This window comes from Pan paniscus, chromosome Y (genome assembly GCF_029289425.2).
Source record: "Pan paniscus chromosome Y, NHGRI_mPanPan1-v2.0_pri, whole genome shotgun sequence".
NCBI classification, from domain to species: domain Eukaryota; kingdom Metazoa; phylum Chordata; class Mammalia; order Primates; family Hominidae; genus Pan; species Pan paniscus.
Genome location: NC_073273.2, coordinates 10150271 through 10171897, shown reverse-complemented (window position 1 = coordinate 10171897; position 21627 = coordinate 10150271).

Genomic DNA, 21627 nt, shown 5'->3' with positions numbered 1-21627 from the left:
AAGGTAAAAGCCTTGATAAAACGTTACAGGAGCTGCTAACTAAAATAACCAGTTTACAGAAGAACGTATATGACCGCATAGAGCTGAAAAACACAGTGCAAGAAACATTGTGAAGCAAAAACAAGTATTAATAGCTGAATCAATGAAGAGGAAGAAAGATTATCAAAGATGGAAGATCGACTTAATGAGATAAAGCATGAAGACAAGATTAGAGAAAAATGAATGAAAAGCAACAAACAAAGCCTCCAAGAAATATGGGAGTATGTCAAAAGACCAAACCTATAACTGATTGGTGTACCTGAAAGAGATGGGGAAAAATGGAACCAAGTTTGAAAACACACTTCAAGACATCATCCAGGAGAACTTCCCAATGGAACAAGACAGGCCAACATTCAAATTCAGGAAGTACAGATAACACCACTAAGATACTCGCTGAGAAGAGCAACAGACATATGACTGTCAGATTCTCCAAGGTTGAACAAAAAGAAAAAATGTTAAGGACAGCCAGAGAGACAGGTCAGGTTACCTACAAAGGGAAGCCCATCAGACTAACAGAGGATCTCTCTGCAGAAACCCTACAAGCCAGAAGAGAGTGGAGTCAATATAAAACAAACCTAAAGAAAACAATTTCAACCTAGAATTTTATATTAAGCCAAACTAAGCTTTATAAGCAAAATAAAAATAAAATTGTTACAGATAACAAAATGTAGATGGTTTTGTCAACACCATGCCTGCCTTAGAAGAGCTCCTAAAGAAAGCACTAAATATGGAAAGAAAATACCGGTACTCACCTGGTGCAGTGGCTCACGCATGTAATCTCAGCACTTCGGGAGGCGTAGGTGGGCAGATCATGAGGTCAGAAGATGGAGACCATCCTGGCTAGCACAGTGAAACCCTGTCACTACTAAAAATACAAAAAAAATTGGCCGGCTGTGTTGGTGAGTGCCTGTAGTCCCAGCTACTCAGACTCACGGGAGGCTGAGGCAGAATGGCAGAAACACAGGAGGCGGAGCTTGCAGTGAGCCAAGGTCATGCTACTGCACTCCAGCCTGGCCAACAGAGTGAGACTCTGTCTCAAAAAACAAAAAACAAAACAAAAAAAATCGGTACTCACCACTGAAAAAAATAGCAAAATATAAAGACCAACAACTCTATGAAGAAAGTGGATCAACTAATGTCCAAAACAACCACCTAACATTCCCATGCCAGGATCAAATTGACACATAAGAATATTAACCCTAAATGTAAATGAAATAAATTTGCCAATTAAAGTACACAGATTGGCAAATTGGATAAAGAGTCAAGACCCTTCGGTGTGCTATATTGAGGAGAACCATCTCATGGGTGAAGACACACATAGGCTCAAAATAAAAGGATGGAGGAATATTTACCAAGCAAATGGAAAGTTACCAAAAAAAAAAAAAAAAAAAAACCAGCAGGGCTTGAAATCGTAGTCTATCCTAAGGCAAACTTTAAGCCATCATACATCATAAAAGACAAAGTAGGGAGTTGCATAATGGTAAGGAATCAGTGCAACCAGCACAGCTAACAATCCTAAATGTATATGAACCTAATACAGGAGCATTCAGATTAAAAAGCAAGTTCTTAGAGACTTACACAGACTTAGACTCACACACAATTATAACAGGAGACTTTAACACCCTACTATCGATATTACGCTGACAAATGAGACAGAACTTTAACAAGAATACTCAGGACGTGAACTCAGCCCTTGACCAAGCAGAGCTAATAGACATCTACAGACGTCTCCACCCCAAATCAACAGAATATACATTCTTCTCATCACCACGTAGCACTTATTGTAAAATTGACCACATAACTGGAGGCAAAACACTCCTCAGCAAATGCAAAAGAATGGAAATCAAAACAAACAGTCTCTCGCACCAGAGTGGAATAAAATTAGAACTCAGGATTAAGAAACTTATTCAAAACTGCAAAATTACATGCGAACTGTAAAACCTGCTCCTGATTGACCACTGGGTAAATAACAAAATTAAGAAAGAAAGAAAGAAGCTGTTTAAAATCAATGAGAACAAAGACACAACCTACCACAATCTCTAGGACACAGCTAACGCAGTGTTAAGAGAGAAATTTATAGCACTAAATGCCCACATCAAAAGTGGGAAAGATCTAAAATCAACACCATAAAATCACAATGAAAAAAACTAGAGGGACAGACATAGTGGCTCATGCCTGATATTTCAGCACTTTGGGAAGTTGTGCCAGGCAGGTCACCTGAGTTCAAGAGTTCAAGACTAGCCTAGCCAACAAACATGATGAAACTCCATCTCCACAGAAAATACAAATAAAAAAGAAAGCCTGGCATGGGGGCTCACACCTGTAATCCAGGATACTCAGGAAGCTGAGTTGAGATAATCTCTTGAACAGAAAAGATAAAAACCACAGTGAGCTGAGGTAGCACCACTCCACTCCAGTGTGCACGACAGAGCAAGACACCTTCTCAAAAAAAAAAAATTTTAAAAAGGAAGAAAGAAAGCAAAAGAGCTGGAGAAGCAAGAACAAACATATCCAAAAACTGAGACAAAAAAAGAAATAACTGAGATAAGAATGTAACTGAAGGTGATAGAGTCAGGAAAATCCCTCATGAATCCAGGAGCATTTTTGTTTGTTTGTTTGTTTTTTGTAAAGATTAACAAAATAGATACACTGCTAGCCAGACTAATAAAGAAAAAAAAAAAGAAAATAATCAATTAGACATATTAAAAAAGGATAATGGGGATGTAAAAACTGATCCCACATAAATACAAACTACCATCAGAGAATACTGTAAACACCTCTATGTAAATAAAGCAAAAAATCTATAAGAAATAAATAAATTCCTGGACACATACACTTCTGCAAGACTAAACCAGGAAAAAGTAGAATCCCTGAAGAGACCAACAAATTCTAAAGTTGAGGCAGTAATAGCCTACCAACCAAAAAATGCCCAGACCAGACAGATTCACAGACTACTTCTACCACAGGTACAAAGAAAAGCTGGTGTCATTTCCTTCTAATACCAAAACCTGTCAGAAACCAAAAAAAAAAAAAAAAAAAAAAAAAATTGGCCAGTATTCCCGATGACCATCAATGTGAATATTCACAATAAAATACTGGCAAACTGAATCCAGCAACACATCAAAAAGCTTATCCATCACGATCAGATCAGCTCCAACCAGCAAGGCTGGTTTTAACATATACAAATCAACAAACGTAATTCATCACATAAAGAGAACCAAAGACAAAAACCACATAATTTTCTCTATTGATGCAGAAAAGGCCTTTGATAAAATTCAACATCCCTTCCCACTAAAAACACTCAATATACCAGGTATCGATGGAATGTATCAGAAACTAACGAGAATTATTTGTGACAAACCCATAGGCAATATTATACTGAATGGGCAAAAGCTGGAAACATTTTCTTTGAAAACACAGAACACAAGGCACAAGAAAAGGGTGGCTTCTCTCACCACTCGTATTCAACATAGAGTGGAAAGTTCCACCCAGGGCAATCAGACAAGAGAAACAAATAAAGGGTATTCAAATAAAAATAAAGGAAATCAAATTTTCCCTGTTTTTAGAGGACATAGTTGTATATTTAGAATACCCCAGTATCTCACCTCTAAAACTACTTAACAGTAGACAAGAAACTTGTCTTTTGTATGAGTTTGCTTAAGCTTATCAGCAACTCCAGCAATCTCAGGCTACAAAATCAATGTGCAAAAATCACAAGTATTTCTATACACCAATAATAGAAAAACAGGGAATCAAATCATGACTGAACTCAAATTCACAATTTCTCCAAAGGAAAAAATAACTAACAATAAAAATTACAAGAAATATGAAGGACTTCTTTATGGAGAACTACAAACCACTGCTCAAAGAGAGGACACAAAAATATCATGTTCATGAATAAGAAGAATCAATATCATGAAAATGACCATGCTGCTTAGAGTAATTCACACATCTACAATGATCTGATCTTTGACAAGCCTGAAAAAACAAGCAACTGGGGAAGAATTCCCTGGTATGGGAAAACTGGCTAGCCATATGGAGAAACCTGAAACTAGATCCCTTTCTCACACCACATAATTAACTCAAGATGAACTAAAAGACTTAAACGTAAAACCTAAAACCCTAAACACCCTAGAAGAAAATCTACACAATAGCATTCAGGATATAGGCATGGACAAAAACTTCATGGCAAAAAGACCAAAAAACAATTGCAACACCATCCAAAATTGACAAATGGGACCTAATTAATCTAAAGAGCTTCTCCACAGCAAAAGAAAATATCATCAGAGTGAACAGGCAACATACAAAATGTGAGAACATTTTTTCAACCTATCTATCTGAAAAAAGTCTAATATCAAAAACCTACAAGAAATTTAAAAAAACTTACAACAAAATAAAAAACAAATCCCATCAAAAAGTGGGCAAAGGATACGAAGAGACACTTCCCAAAGGAAGATATTTAATCAGCAAACAAACATATATAAAAAAAAAGCTTAGCATCACTGGTCATTAGAGAAATGCACATCAAAACCACAATGAGATACAATCTCACACCGGTCAGAATGGTGACCATTAAAAAGTCAGGAAACAACAGGTTCTGGTGAAGATGTGGAGAAAGAGGAATGCTCTATACTGCTGGTGTTAGTACAAATTAGTTAAATCATTGTGGAAGACGGTATGGTGATTCTTCAGAGATCTATAACCAGAAATACCATTTGACCCAGCAATTCCATTATGTGGTGTGCCTCCAGAGGATTATAAATCATTCTACATAAGGAAACATGCACATTTACATTTACCGCAGCACTATTGAGACACAAAAAAGACATGGAACAAACCCAAATGCCCATCAATTATGGATTGGATAAAGAAAATGTGGAACATATACACCATGGGATACTATGCAGCCATGAAAAAGAATAATTTCATGTCCTTTTCAGGGACATGAATGGAGCTGGAAACAATTATTCTCAGCAAGCTAACACAGGAACAGAAAAGCAAACACTACCTATTCTCATGCATAAGTGGGAATGGAACAATGAGGACACAATGGGGCCTGTCAGGGAGTAGGGGGTAAGTGGAAGGAGATCATCAGGACAAATACCTAATGCATGCAGGGCTTAAAACTTAGATGATGGGTTGATGGGTGCAGCAAACCACGGTGGCACATGTACACCAATGTAACAAATCTGCCTGTTCTGCACATGTATCCCAGAAGTTAAATTATGATAAAAAATAGTCAAGTTAAATGACCAACTAAATAGTATCCATGAATTTATGATTATTCCATATTTGGTTTTTACTTAATACTTTGTCTGTGCTTTGTGTCTCTAGGAAAGCAAAATAAAAATATGTTGTACCAAACATTTTAAAAGAATTTACTAGAAAGCAATTGGAGCCTTTTTTTTTTATCTGTTGATGAAGACAAATGTAGATTAAAAACCAACTCTCCTAATGCTTGTCAGTACCACAAGGTGCTTAGGATCAAAATAAAACTTTCAACCTAAGGATATCTGGCAGCCTCCAGAACTTTAAGGAAAGTCAAAAAACAAAGTATCCAGCTTCAGGCTCTTTCTGGGAGAGCATGCCCAGTGCCTTGGGGATCCTTGGACCCTGGAAGAAGGGCGGAAGTGGGGTAGGTGGGGGCGGTATTTGGAGCCACTGCCCCTCTGGCAGCCACTGCTGCTCCCTATGGATGGCTTGGAGTCTCAGCCTTCAGCAGAATCAGCAGGCTTTCCGCAAACAGTGTTTGGTGTGCCTGCCTGTTTTCCATCTCTGTATCTTCCTTAGTGATGTATCTACTCAGGTTTTCACCTTGAAATTGGGTTGCTTATCTTTTTGAGTTTTAGGGTATCCTCGTATATTGTACATACAAGTCACTTTTCAGATTAGTTTGCTAAATTTTTCTATCTGTGGCTGGCTTTTTGGTTCTCTTTACCGGATTTCAGTTATTTTTTTTGAGGTGATGTCTCATTTTGTCACCCAGCCTGGAGTGCAATGACCCGAACCAGCCTCACCGCAATCCCCACCTCCCAAGTTCAAAGGATTCTCCTTGCTCAGACTCCTAAGCATCTAGGATTACCGGCACACACCAGAAATTCCAGTTAAATTTTTTTATTTTTAGTACAGACGTGACTTCACCATGTATACGATGCTGACCTGCAACTCCTATCCTCAGGTGATCTGTCCGCTTTGACCTTCAAAAGTAACAGGGTGTTTTACAGAGAAGACATTTCATCATTTAATAAAGTTCATATTATCCATTTTTTTCTTTCATGGACTTGCTAATAAATAATTACCAAAACCAGGCCCATGAAGATATTTTCCAATTACAACTTTGCAGTGAAAAGATTTAAAGTATGGGTATTTTTGACCAATTTTTTAACTATAAAATTTTTGTCTATGTTCATTTGTTTCCATATAGTTTCCAGCAGTTTTCTTGCCACTTGTGAAACAGCTTTATCTTTTCCAAAGAATATTCTTCGCATTTTTGACAAAATCAGTTGACTTGGGACAGTTTGGGGGCTATTCTCTTCCACTTATCTGCTTGTCTATTAAATTATGAATGCCGCACTCTTCTTTATTACATTAGCTTTAGTGTAAATATTCATATCCAGATGTGTAATTCCTTTAGCTTTGTTCTTCTTTAGTCTTATTTCATCTATTCTAGGTTTAGGAAGAGTTTGTTGATATATTTACCTGGAATTTGATTGGGATATGTCTGAAATAACCATAAATGTACTTCTCCAGAACAAGAAACGTCTCTTTATTTATTTATTTATGTATTTATTGAAAAAGAGTTGTGTCACCCATGTTGGAGTGCAGTAGCACCATCTCAACTCACTGAGATTCTCCCACTTCAATGACCCAGGTAGCTGGGAACACAGGCGTGCCCACCAAGCTCAGCTTATTTATTTATTTTTTTTTTGTATTTTTGGTAGAGTTGGAGTTTCACCCTGTTCCCCAGGCTGGTCTCCGACTCATTGGCTCAAGTGATCTGCCTGTGGCAGCCTCCCAAAGCGCTGGGATTACAGGCGTCTGCCAACATGCCAGGACTCTCTGCATTTACCAATATTTCTGTTGATTTCTCTCAAAGGTGACTCATTGTTTACTGAATGAATTTTGCATATTTTGTTACATTTATACTTAAAGGATTCAATTTTTGGGGTAGTATTGCAAGTGGTGTTTTGATATTTCAAATTCCAATGGTTTCTATTCATGATTGCTGATATACAAAAAATCAGTTGAGTTTTATCTATTGATCGTCTCCTTTGCTTCTTTTTAATCCCCATTCAAGGTTTGGGAAGGTTGGCCCTATTTCACTTCCGCTTCCTGAGATTGTCGCCTGGATTAACCCACCCCGAATTTCAGAAATTTTCCCAGGCTACCACCAGAGGGTGCACGGAGCCTACGCACTGAGCACGCAGAGCCCGCAAACAAACTCTCTGAGGAGCAGGGTGTCCTCACAGTGCCTCGGATAGCACTTCCTTCTCCTCGAGACACACCGGAGAGAGGCCGTGGTTTCAGGGTGCCCGGGGACACCTGAGGCACGTTCGTAGTGAAGACTAAGCCTACTTCATCTCAGGACCCGCCCAAGAGTGGCCGCAGCTTTGGCCCACCTGGGGTCGCGTCCACCATGAAGATGAAGCCTCTTTCTCTTCTGGACATGTCCAGGAGTGGCCGTTGCTATAAGACATCTGGTGCCACGACCAGGTGAGAATAAAGACGTCTCCTCAGGACCCTCCCAGGAGAGGACATGGCATTCAGACATCTGGTGGACAGGTGAGGAAAAGACCCCCTGTCTGCAGCACCCAGAACTGAGGAGGGTCACTGCTCTGAGCCTTACTTCCCAGCCCTGGCCTCCAATTCTGACTTTACGTAAGTGTCCCTTGAGCGAGGCAGTGACCATGCATTGTCACAGCTACCAAAGTGTGGTTTGCAGATGATCTGAGCTTGTTTCTGGCGGAGATACTGGTACAGAGAAAGGAGAGGTGCTGAGTGGAACTACTATGACAGGCTGAGGTCAGGGGAGACATCACAACCTCCAACAACACTTTTTTCATGCTTTAATGACTCATTTTTCTTAGAGAACTAAAGTAGTTGAAACAGTATTGAAAAAATTTTAAGTAGGCATATTAGAAGTTGAATTATTATTTAAGTTTAAATATATGGTATATGCCCGGTTAACAACATTTTTTCTTTTCCTGAGACAATCACAGTTTAATTGAGAGTGGATTTGTAATGGTGATGAAAATGTCTACTTTATAAAGGTTGACATCCTACATTAGCTGAGATATACTAACAGTATCAGACTTTGATATTAAAACATAAAATTAATTGAAGAATTCTGAGCCAAATATCAGTGACAAATGGTCCATGACACAGCCATACTCAGGAGATCTTGAGAACATGTGCCCCAGGTGGTGTGTGCACAGTCTATATTTATGCATTTTCAGGAGACATGAGACATCAGTTAAACACATGTAAGATGTACATTAGTTTGGTCAAGAAAGGATGGACAACTTGAAAATAGCGATGGGGCTGCACTTTCAAGTTACAGGTAGATTTAAATATGTTTTCATTGGCAGTTGGCTGAAAGAGTTAAGTTATTATCTAAAAACATAAAATCAACAGATAGGGATGACTGGGTTACAATAAATAGTAAGGACTGTAGAGACCAAAGTTTTATCATGATGATGAAGCCTCCATGTAGCAGGCTTGAGAGAATAGAAGGTAAATATTCCTTATCAGACTTAAGGTATGCATTGCTGTTAGTGATGGTCAGCTTTTTCTAAAGTTCAAAAGGGAGGAGCGTGTAATGAATCTTGCGTGTCCCTCTTTCTTGTCGGGAACTGAACCACTTTTGGAATGCCTTTGGTCAAAAGGAGGGGTCCATTCAGATGACTGCGGTGGGTGGGGGGACGTGAGAGTTATTTTTTTTTACAAGTGTTTCACTTCTATTTAAAAAACTATAACCTATTAAATCATTATAAATTATAATTAGCCTAAGAGTAAAAAGGGATTTCTTAAATTAAAAAAAAAAAATTGAACACTAAAAATCCTAAGCCACCACACTTTGCCAGATTTTTTATTCTTTCTCTTTTTAAAGTTGTCAGGGATGCTTTGCTTGTAAGTCATATAGTTGACTCATTGACCATCGGGGTATAGTTCTGTTGCTTCTTCAAATATTGTACCTAGTAACCTTCCCAAATTGTTTTTAAGTAAACTTCTTAAATTGTAGCAGTAAACAAAATGAAAAGACAATGTTACACAATACTGAGGTTTATCACAGGACATAAAAAAATTCAACTCTTATTCCTTTTCTTCTTCTTCTTCTTCTTCTTTTTTTTTTTTTTTTTCGAGACAGTGTCTTATTCTTTTTCCCAGCCTGAAGTGCAGAATTGCCATCCTGGCTCACTGTAGCCTCTAACTGCCAAGCTCAACTGATCCTCCACCTTAGACTCAGCTATCATCTCTGGCTAACTTTTTGTATTTTTTGGTAGAGACAAAGGTTTGCCATGTTGCCTGGACATGTCTCAAATGTCTGAACTCAAGTGGTCTGCCTGCCTTGGCCTCAAGAAGTGCTGAGATTATAGGCATCAATAAAACATTTATGTTAGGGTTAGAAAAAAATCAATCTTTAGGCTAAGTTGTGAACATGTATATAATGCAATTTTTTATTTGTGCCTAATTTTCATCATTTTCTGTGTTGACATTACTCATTTTAAAGTCACATTCAAGGGATAAGGCAAAATCACCTATGAATTGTCATATTTGTTTATTTCTCTGTTTGTGAAAATGTCCTTAGTTTTTTCACGATGCAAAAAAATTTCAATTCTGTTATGCAAAAAACAGAAGAGAATCTTCTTTGCAATTAATTTTATAGGCCCCTTCAAACAGGGAATGTGCTATTTATAAAAAAAAACTAACTGAACTACAGATCTTAAACACTGAAAAAAATTAACAGTTTATTATAATTTATTTTATCCTATCAATTAATTGTATTTATATACAATCTTGAAAGTTTACAGTCATCAACAGTTCTACTGCAGTTTCAGGTGAAATGGGAATTTAGAAATTTCTATGGAGCTGTAGGCGTAGTGAAACATTTTGTTAAAATATGTCCGTGCTTTTGGCAGCACTTGTGAAGGGATGCCTCCAAATTAACCTCAATGCTTTTCTTCTCAGCAAAATGACCTGGGCCACTCAGTATGACTTTCTTTGTTGCTGATGTTCATGCATGTTCTCTTTTTACCATAAATTTATGACTCTGAAGATATCCATTTGACATGGTGGCATTAGGGCTTTCAAAATGACTAGATTTTCTACTCGTCATCCATTAGGTACTTACATGTTTCTACTTCGACTCCCCCAGAACATGAGTAGTTTCTGGTTAGCCCCATGGAGAGTGCAGCACAGGTCCCAATATAGCAATGCAGACTCCACCCCAAGGCCACCCTTCACCCCTAGCTGCATGATGCTGTGCATTCCAGGGAAGTTGGATGACACACAGCTTGTTGTTTTTACAAACAAAATTATTGTGTTAATTTCATTTTCATATGGTTTATTGCTAGTGTGTAGAAATAGATTTTAGTGTATCGATATTTTATACGGTATGTTTGTTTAATTTGTTTACTAGATTTTATTATTTCTTGCTGTTTTCCTATTTTCTGTATATGAGATCATGAGATCCATGAGTAGGTAGTTTTACTTTTATTTTTCCACATACCAATAGCTTCGTATATATTTTTCTTTTCCAATTATTTTGGATGGAACTTCTAGTACTGTATCAAATACAATGATGAAAGTGTGCATCAGTGCTGTGCTCCTCATCTTAAAGTTTTTGTTCCCAACAATTCAGATGCTGATTGTTACAGGTTTTGCATAAAGATGTTTTATCATATGAAAGAAATTTGAAACACGGTTTATTGGATGTTGTTAACATTAAATATGTTGACTAATTTAAGTATTTTCTGTAACAGTTGAGATAAACATGTACTGTTTTCCCATCATTTAGTTTACATGGTAGATTGAAAAACGATGGCTTCAGAATGTTAAAGACAAACAAACAAACCCTAAATTTTCTAAAAAATGAACATAATTATTGAGGTGCATAATGTCTTCCCCATGTAGCAAATTTCATGTACTATTATTTGGTTAAACATTATAATGTATCTAATTATCATATTTATTAACATTTAGAGTTTTGTCCTAGTTATATCATCTGCTTAATTCAATTTTCAATTGGAGTTAATAATAGTTAAGGTTTAGTATACTCTTATGGGCATTAGGGGTTAGAGATGAGAGTCACAGACAATATATTTAAAATTATTTTGAAGGGTGATAGGATGACATTAAGAATGGGATAGAAGTTTGGGATTAGGGATAGGGGTTTACAATTGCAGAAATAAGTTTAGATTGAGGGTTAGGTCTGGGGTTGGATTAGAGGTTAATGTTGTGGTAGGATTAGGGTTATGGTTAGGATTAGGATTAGGGACAGGGGTAAAAGTTAGTGTTATGTTTAAGGCTAGGGTTAGAATCAGAATTAGATGTTAATTTTAAGGTCAGGTTATGTTTAGGTTTAGGGTAAGAAATAGGCTTACAGTTAGAGATTGGGGTTAGTGTAGGGTTAGGTTCTGGGTTAACATCATGGTGAGGATTAGGATTAGTGCCAAAGGTGAAAGTTGAGGTGACAGTGAGGGTTAAGGTAAGAGGGTTAGTGCATTAGTGTTAGGGTTTGGGTTTAGGGTTAGTGTTAGGATAAGAATAAAGATTTGGTTTAGCATTTAGGGTTCATGTCCTGGTTAGGGTTTCAGTTTAGCCTTACAGTTAGTGTTTAAGGTTCAGTTTTATTTTTAGGGTTATTGTTTAGCAATTAGGCTTAGGGTCAGCTTAGCGTTAGGAGAAGGGGTTAGGGTTTGGCCTGGTGTCAGGGTTTAGATTTAGTGTTACAGTGGGGTTAGGTTTAGGGTTAAATTTGGGATTGGGCTTATTGTATAGGATTATAGTTAGAGTTTAGGTTTCAGTGTTAGAGCTATGGTTGCAGTTGCATTTGAGGTTGTGGGTTAGAGTTAGGAGTAGTGTTAGTGTCAGGGTTTTAAGGTTAGGGGTATGGTCAATGTATGGTTAGAATTAGGGTTAGGGTAGATTTGATTAGGGATATTGGTTAGGTGTTAGCTTACATTTTTAAGGTTCAAGTTTTCGTATTATGGTTACAGTCAAGGTTGCATTTAGGATGAGGTACGAAGTTAGCTTTAGGGATTAGAGTTAGAGTTAGGGGTTAGGGTTCATTGTCTAAAATTAGTGTTAGAGTTAGGTTTGGTTTAGTATTTAGGTTAGGGTTTTGGTGAGTGTTAGGGTTTAGGGTAGATTTAGGGTTAGGGGTAGGTTTAGGGTTAGGGGTTGGTGTAGGGATATGTACAGCGTTATGGGTTGGGGTAGGGTTACATTTATGGCTAGGGATATGTTTTGTTAATGGTTCAGGTTGAGTTTATATGAGGATTTGGGTTAGGGCTTCAGGGTTATTGTTAGTGTTTCAGCATTAGTATTAGGGGATATATTTAGGGTTAGATGTCTTTTTCACCCATCTGAACCCATGGAAGAATCAGCACACTCTTTCTGCCTTCTGAAGCTCATATGTACTCCATACGAATTTAGATTATTTATTTATTTATTTGTTTATTCATTTTATGTATGTATTTATTTATTTTTGGAGACAGCGTTTCGCTCTTGTTGCCATGACTGGAGTACTATGGTGTGAACTCGCCTTACCACAACCTCCACTTCCCACTTTCAAGTGATTGTCTTGCCTCAGCTCCTGAGTAGCTGGGATTAAAGGCATACACCATCACACTTAACTAATTTTGTATTTTTATTAGAGATGGGGTTTCTCTATGTTTGTCAGGCTGGCCTTGAATTTGAACCTCAAGTGATTCATCGGCCTTGGCCTCCCGAAGTGCTGGGAACACACAAGTGAGCCACCATGCCCAGCATCAGATTGTGAAATAACTTGACTTAAAGTGGAGCTACCAACTATATGCCACTTCTCTGCTGTGGGTTGTACACTTCTTGGGATTGCACGGCTGCAAATAGATAAGTCTCCTCCAAACTTAAAGCTGCAGATACATCTCAACAAACTTCCTGCAGATAGAAGCTACCCACTCTGAAGCTTCTCTCCACTGAGGCCTTCAGAGATGTTTTAAAAACCTGCTTTTCCACTGAAACTGTTCACTCTCGGTCCTGTCTTCACTGAGTCTTGCACAGATGTAGATATGTCCTGTTTTTGAAATGCAGTTACCCATTTTCTCTCTTGAGAGCTGTACCTTCATCCAATAAAGCATCTATTTACCTTGATTATTCTCCTGTTGTCCAAATACCTCATTCTCCCTGGATATGCATCAAGAACTCACGACCCACTTAATGGTGCACAAGGCTGAAACACAGAAACCCAGACTTACAACATTGTTGGTTACAGGAAAAAAAAAAAGATAGAAGAGGTTCAGCCCTTAAAGAACCCAGGCTGAAACCTTTTCTAAGCCAGGTCTGTAACACAATCTTTGGGTCTTTGCAGTTTCTGGAATTTCTAAGCTTCTGGATGCCACGGCATTCCTGAGTGCCTCTGGAGGAAACAGGTTATAGTATGCCTGATCCAGCCAAAAATAAGTAGGGACCTGGCTCCTGATCTGGCACCTGGAACTTCTCACCTTATCACAGCTGACATGCTTAGAGGTGGCAAGTGGCTGGACTCAACAGTTGCTCATTCAAAGATCTCTCTCTACTCTGTGCCTGGCTCACCCATAGCAGGAATGAGTGATATTGTTTAGGGCTATTAAAATAAATTAATCAATCTTGCAGCTAATGATGTATTTTGCTCAGCTCAGTTTTTGTGTCCTGAGCAGACAGACTGACTATTAAAACTTATCAATTTTCCTTTGCATATACTTGAACATAGATTCTTTTCCTAGTGCTCAGATTCAGATTTGTTTGGCACATCACTCTCTCTCATTGGCCTGTTTCAAGTTCATCTTAATGTTACAGTAAATAAGGGCATTATTTTTCTCTATCACAACTGAATTATATGAAGCAAATCCCTTAATTTGTATCATAACCACTTGGGGGAAAAGTTGAAGTCCAAGACACCTGAGAGACCAGGTCTTTGGCACATGCCTCGCATGCTTTCAGCTTTCTCCCACCAATCAACATTACCTTGGCCGATGCTTCATCCATCATCTTGTGAAATTTAATGGTAAACAAGCCACCTGGGGTCGGTCCAAAAGTCACAGAAGGGGTTTAAAACCAAGCCTTTTAACCAAATCACAAAGAGGCAGTATGGATGCAGCTAGTCAAATGGCTGGTCTATTGGCTGATACAATTGGCTTCTCAAACTGAATGAAATTATTCACAGTGTTCTTTATGGTATCCACTATTTCAATGCTTGCTCTGTTTCTGTCATTTCTTAAATACACATAAAATCAAGACCTCAGCAAAGGACACAACCAGCTGCAGTGGGCAGCATAAACTTCCTGTCATCTGCAGCAGCCCTATGCAGAACATTCTCGATTTTTTTCATTACTTCTATATTTAGTGAGTTATTCTCTGTCAATCTTGTTGATAGTTTCTGGGTAAAGCCATCATTTTCCCTCACCAAAATGTCTCCGAGTCTACTGGCATTTTCTGTTAGCCTTATGGTAAAATACATGCTTTTGACAAAAGGCTGGTCTTTTTCATCATCAATAATCTTTCTTTGCCCCCCTCTCACACTTGGAACAAATATATGCAAGTTTTTTGTTCTGTTGGCTGTTCATAGAATTGCTTATACCAATGTACCTTCTTTGCTGGCTAGGCCTGTAACCATGGAAGCAGTAACCAAGCCAGACCCCTGAGACATTAGTGGGTGTATCTTGCACCTGTTTTCTCCTCCAGTCTGTTCTGCACCAGGACATAATACAGCCCTGAAGGGGTTCTCAGCTGCCACCTTGAGCACCATGGTGTCCTGCTGATCCAGCAAAATAGGATCCAGTTTCCCGAGTTATTGAAATCCACTATGTTCTTGCTGTTAAAAGTGCAAGTGTCTTGATAGTTTAATTTCCTAGCTCCATATTCCTTGGGTCAAAGAGAGGTGAAGCTGTGTTTCTCCTAGCGTTGTGGTTGGTAGCAAACAACTGGCAGTTTTTGGATGTGTGTTTGCAAGTCACTAGTGTTTTAGGAAGGTTCTTAAAAAAGTTGGAGTTGGTAGATCTGGAAGTTCCTTTTATGGCCTTGCTTGACAATGTTCTGCTTGTTTCCAGTCCGTGTCCTTCTTTTTCTGTTTTTTAATCTGTCATCTGTTAAAGTCATAAATACATTTTTCACAGTTTATGAAGTGCCGCTCCACTCCCCAAGTGTTATTCTGTTTGTCACAGCCTTTCCACTGAATGAAATACTCTGCCTTCCCATTTTTGTCTTGTCTTTTGTCAACAACAGTTTCAATCTCAAACTCCTGGGATGCCATGAAGGAAGAGATAGAATTGGAGCCATTATTGTGTCATTTTTCTTTCTGTTGAGTCTCCACATAGTCACTGCTTTCTGCCTCCATTTCTGCACCAGCCCTGGGTGTGGATGAGCCTGTTCCACTTTGTGGCCACTGGTGTAGTAAAAGTTGTGTGAAGAAGAGCTATGCTATTTGCCTTAGTATCTCCTCACTTATTCCATGTTGGGAGAGCTCAGGGTACTGTTTATCATGCCAAGGTGTCTGACAAGGTAGCCTCAGGTACTCCTACTTTCTGGTGTAGTGCAGAGAGCTTTCTACCTGGCTATAACTCTTTGCTTTGTAGTTGCTCCAGTGATTATATTGAATATTCTAAAAGTAAAACACTGAAATCACATTAGTTTATTCTCAGTTAACATAAAAAACCCTTACTCCTTTATAGCATGGCCTGCTTTATTTCAATTACTGAGTTCTCAAAATGATAACAATATGCATTCTATCTCAAAAACACAAGCTAGTGAGTTTTTTAAAATAAAATAGTGTATTAAATTATGTGGAGAACATATTGTGAAGGTACACTATTTTTTTATCTTTTGTAATTGTTCATATATTTATCTGTACTTTATTCTTTGTTTATTAATATTTCTGTTCAGTGTCCTTTCATTTTACCCCGGAATAATCCATAAGGCATTTCTTAAATGGTTGTCTACTGGCAAAAGAATGTGGCTTTTATTTGGGAATTTCATAACTTCTCACTCACTTTTGATGGACACTTTGTTTAAACATAACATTTCTCTTTGAAAGTTTTTTCTTACTGCACTTGGAATATATGAGGCTACTCTGAATTTTCAGATAAGAAATTCCCCTATTATTTATGAGGGTTTTTTGTACAATACTAGTCAAGATTTCTCTTGCTGCTTTCAAGATTCTCTTTGTCTTTATTTTAGACAGTTTAACTATCATGTATGTTTGAGTGTGTTTCTTTGAGTTTATTTTACTTGGAGTTTGTGGAGTTTCTTAGATATTTATTACCTTAAATTTGTGACATTTTTGACCACTTTTTTTTAGTCTCCCTATTTCTTTGTCTCTTCTCCTTGAATTTCTAAGAGACATAAGTAGGTCTGCTTGATGGTGTCACACTGGTTTCTAGATGTTTTCATATTTCTTTATTTTTTTCTCCTCTTGAATTAATAATTTCAATTGCCTCTTTTATTCAATTTGCTGACATTTTGTTCTATATGCTCAAGTCTCCTTTTAAATGTCTGTAGTAATTATTTATTTATTTATTTATTTGGGATGGAGTCTTGCTCTGTCATCAGGCTGGAGTGCAGTGGCACAAACTTGGCTCACTCCAACCTCTGCATCCTGGGTTCAAATGATTCTCCTGCCTCAGCCTCTTGAGTAGCTGGGACTACAGATATGTGTCACCATGCCCAGCTAATTTGTGTATTTTTAGTACAGATGGGGTTTCATCATGTTCCTCAGCATAGTCATGACTTCTTGACCTTATGATCTGCCACCTAGGCCTCCCGAAGTGCTGGGATTGCAGGCCTCTAGTGAATTTGTGTGTGTGTGTGTGTGTGTGTGTGTGTGTGTTTAGTAGAGTTGGGGTTTCACCATGTTAGCCAGGATGGTTTCAATCTCCTGACCTCTTGATTCACCCAACTCAGCCTCCCAAAGTGCTGGGATTACAGGAGTGAGGCACCATGCCCGGCCATGAATTTTAATGTCAGTTGTTTTATTTTCATCTCCAATTTTTTTTTTTTCCTGAGAGACACTGAACCTGGCTCAGAATTTTTTTTCTAAGTTTGAAAATAATTTGTCATGCTTTCCCAAGAACCTGTATTATTTCAGTTTCAATCTCTGTTTCTTTGAACCTAAAGTAAGACGTGCATAGACATCACGTTTGTGAATTTTTTTAAAGGTGCATTTGTGCCAGTCTGTGTGTTTTTATGTAAGAGCTCACATTTACAGTTATTACAAGCAAAAAAATTACTTACTGTGACATTTATTTACTTTTTTTATGTTCTTTTTCTTATTTGATCCTCAATCCTTTGTCCATGAAAAAAAGTTAACTTTTTAAAACTTTTTTATTATTTTCATGTCATTATTAGTTATATTTGGGATTTTAATTATATTCTAAACATAATATAATCTTCTTTGAATAATATTAACTTGTTTGAATAATCAAAATTTTAATTTCAACACTATAAATATATGCTGCTCCTGTACTTTTCTATCTTTCTCAATATAAATTGAGTCAGATTATATCTGTACACCCTGAGTGTCCATTAATGTAAATTTGTAAATTTTTATGTAATAGCTGCTTATGAGATCTGTAATAGTAATAGCTAACTTTGCCAGGATTGCAATAGTAATAGCATTTTTTTTTTTAGGGAATGGTTAATCACACATTCTTTTAGTTTTTCTGTATCTAGACATTTTTTGCTTGAGTATTATTTTTACAAGATATAGATTTTCTTGATTTCTCTAAGGTTTTTTTTTTAGTTATTGATAGCTTAGAATGCATTCCATTAGCATTATGAATAACAGCAATATAAAAACTATTATTTTTAAAAAACTGGATCTGTATTAACAAATCTGTTGTATTATCTATTGTATGAAATAACTGTATTATTGCTTTCAACAACTTAACATTTTGTTTGTGACCAATTCCTGGTATTTTCAACCAAGAGTGACTTCTGAGTTTGACAAAACAGAAATAAATACGTTTCATCAATTCTTTATTTTTCTTCTAGAAAGACTATAACAAACACAATAAATTAGCACACAAGTGCTTCTTCACTCCTCCCAGAATTAGGAACCAGGGCCTGAAATGGAAAATGCAGATTTCAATTTTGAAGCCTTCATCTGTGCCTGGGAGGTAGTATGGCAATCCAAAAAAATATTTACTACTTTAAAATTGTCTCTTTTGATGGTTTCTTGATTGATACAAACTACTGATTTACAGGGTTCAGACAGTTTTTGATTGGTTTGATGTTTCTTTGAACGGTTTGAAGCTGCCAGCCCTGCAGTTTTGCCCTCATTTTTATGTGGGAAGCACTGATTGTTTTGTAATGTCAGAGTTTATTTTTATTTAGGAGATCTATTATTTGTCCCATGAAAATATTGTTTAAAATGCTTAAATTGAATTTTACACTTTTAATTGGTGTTTCTAATCGTTAGGTTTTCGTTTTAGTGGTTACAGTATGAAGGTTGTTGTTTGCTTTTTATTAATTGATGTTATCAATTTCATATAAAGGCAAGGACAATATTCAGTATTATGAATTACAACTTGGTTTTATGTAAAACATGTATAGAATTATTTGTTTACAAAGTGACTTTCAAGTACCTATCTAAATAAAACAATAAGAGAATAATTATGTAGGCATGCAGCAAGATTTACAAGTGTGATGATCTCTGGCAGAAGCCTGCATAAATTGTTTGAAAAACAACCAGGTCACTGTGGATGGAACAGACTATGGAAGGAAAATGACTGTAGACAATGAGATTATAGGGGAAACACACAGTCGATGTGATTGTCTAGGATTTCCATAGGTCAGCAGATTTTACTTTAGTTTTACTCTAAGCCAAGTTCATGACTGGAAGTGGAATTGGTAAGATTGTTACTAGCCTCTAGTGCCAAGAGGCTAGAAATGCTGTTGAATATCTTAAAATCTAGTCTCAGGCACCTTTCAGCAATTAACAATATTGAACTATCTCTCCAGAAAATTGTAAAAAGAAGCACACTTTTAGAAAACATTGATTTTATATTTTCAAGGTTACTTAACTCAATCTTTGGTTTCTGTAAATCAGAAGGATTTTAAGAAGCTCCTGTAAAGTTCATTTGATTCAAGTTAGGGTAACTGTTAGTAAAGTGAAGTCAGTTCAGTTAATCAAGAATTAGAAAGTAAACTGTAGGCCAGGTGTGGTGGCTATAATCCCAGCACTTTAGGAAGCCAAGGTGGACTGATCACAACGTCAGGACATCAAGACCATCCTGGCTAACACGGTGAAACCCCATCTCTACTAAAAATACAAAAAAAAAAAATTAGCTGGGCATGGTGGCGGGTGCCTGTAATCCCAGCTACTCAGGAGGCTGAGGCAGGAGAATGGCATGAATCCAGGAGGTGGTGCCACAGTGCTCCAGCCTGGGTGAGAGTGTGAGACTCCATCTCCAAAAAAAAAAAAAAAAAAAAAAAAAGAAAGTAAACTATCTATTTCCTTTTTTCTCCACCTTTCTTTTCCATTAATTTTAAATATTTCTATAAAACACTAATATAGCAAATAAAACCCTAGGCACACTCTATTTTTGGGATACCATGGAGAACACTCAAAGGCTTTTGGGATAGAACTAATCTTGAATACAACTGGAAGTCATACAGAATACAGATACATATACGTGCATTAGTGCAATTCATTATGCATACACACTAGGCATAATGATTGTCATAAGACAAATATTAAATGTGTCTTATGACATAAACTTTGCTAAGATTTTACAATAACCAAGCCAAATGGAAACCAAGATTTCAAGGATTATAGCCAGGGTCAGAGAATTCTACGTGATGAGTAGAATGAAAACTCAAGCATCTTCTAGGGGAGGTCATGACTGTTGCCATAACCAGCACAGGGATTATCTCTACAGAAACAAGTGAAAGGGCTGATGGCAGCATGAACCACATTCTTCCTGGATGCAGAAACATAATTTGAGATTATCTGAATGGCAGGGCTGAATGACCTGGAACACAAACAGGGATAAAAGTTTCCCCTTGCTTATCACATTGTGGTAAGACAAAAATAAAACAAGAGCTGTGGCCCTTCAGTGTTCACAGACCTAGGAGCTCTCAAAGCCAGGGAGAGCCATCAAACCCTTTGGGGCTTTACTTTTTCTGGCATCTGCAAGATTCTGGGTATCACTCCATTCCCCAGTATCAGCTGTGGAAGCTGCTTGCAGTAGGCCTGGTCCAGCTGCAGTTTTTCAATGATCTAGCAGTTATCTTGGCACCTAAAACTTCCTGGTCTGATACAGCTGGCATGACTGATCATGTTTAGCAGCTGGAGTCCACACTTGCTCATACACCACTCACCACTCATCCATGTTTGCCCTTGGCAGGTGATAACTCCTGGCTGTTAACACCAGCTGAGTGCAGCATGTCAGGTAGTGTGGGTAGAACAACTTTGCAGGCCTGATTAAAGTTCAGGGAAAGGCACCACTGGCCACAGAGGTTTTCATCTAGCAAAGTGACTCCCATAAAATCCCATAGCAATAGAAGCATAGCTGGTTATGTTTAAATGGCTTACTTTTTTTGTTTCTTGAAATAATGATTATTCAGTGTCCTATATTTTGGTATTTTTTTAACCTCATTTGCAAATGATTATCTTTCAAAATTTTTACAGAATCAAATTTGAAAGATTATTATTTGCATTGAACCACCTGATCCGTCTTATGTACGCTGCATTTTTTTTTAGGATGGAGTTTCACTTTTGTCATCCAAGCTGGAGTGCAATGGCATTTTCTCAGCTCACTGTACTTCCTGCCTCTGCTTCCCACAGAGCTGGAATTACAGGAACCCACCATGGTGTGCAGCATGGCATTGGAGTTCAGATCAGCATTCTCCTAGTAGATTATGAAGCTTACTTATGAAAGAGTATTTCTAATTCCTGGGCTTTGATGTTGTGTACTTATATAATTTCTGTTTGAGAGTCACTTTTGCTCGGGATTGTAATATGATGAGCAGCATTTCTGGCATTTTCTGCTACATGCAATACTAAAAACCATTTTCTGTGGTTGAAATACCCTAATATATTTGTGTCTCATGGAATCTAAATTGTTGGCATTTACTATTCTAGAGAGTTCTGAAGAAGAAATTAAAAGCCACTTTTTAAAATTTTGCAGAGGCCAGGCGAGGTGGTTCACACCTGTAATCCCAGAAACTTTGGAGACTGAGGCAGGAGGATCACCTGAGTTTAGGAGTTTTAGACCAACCTGGTCAATAGAGTAAAACCTCGTCTTCACTAAAATTACACACACACACACACAAAGAAAAATCAGCTGGGTGTGGTGGTGGACAGCTGTAATCCCAACTACTCAGGAGGCTGAGGCAGGAAAATCACTTAAA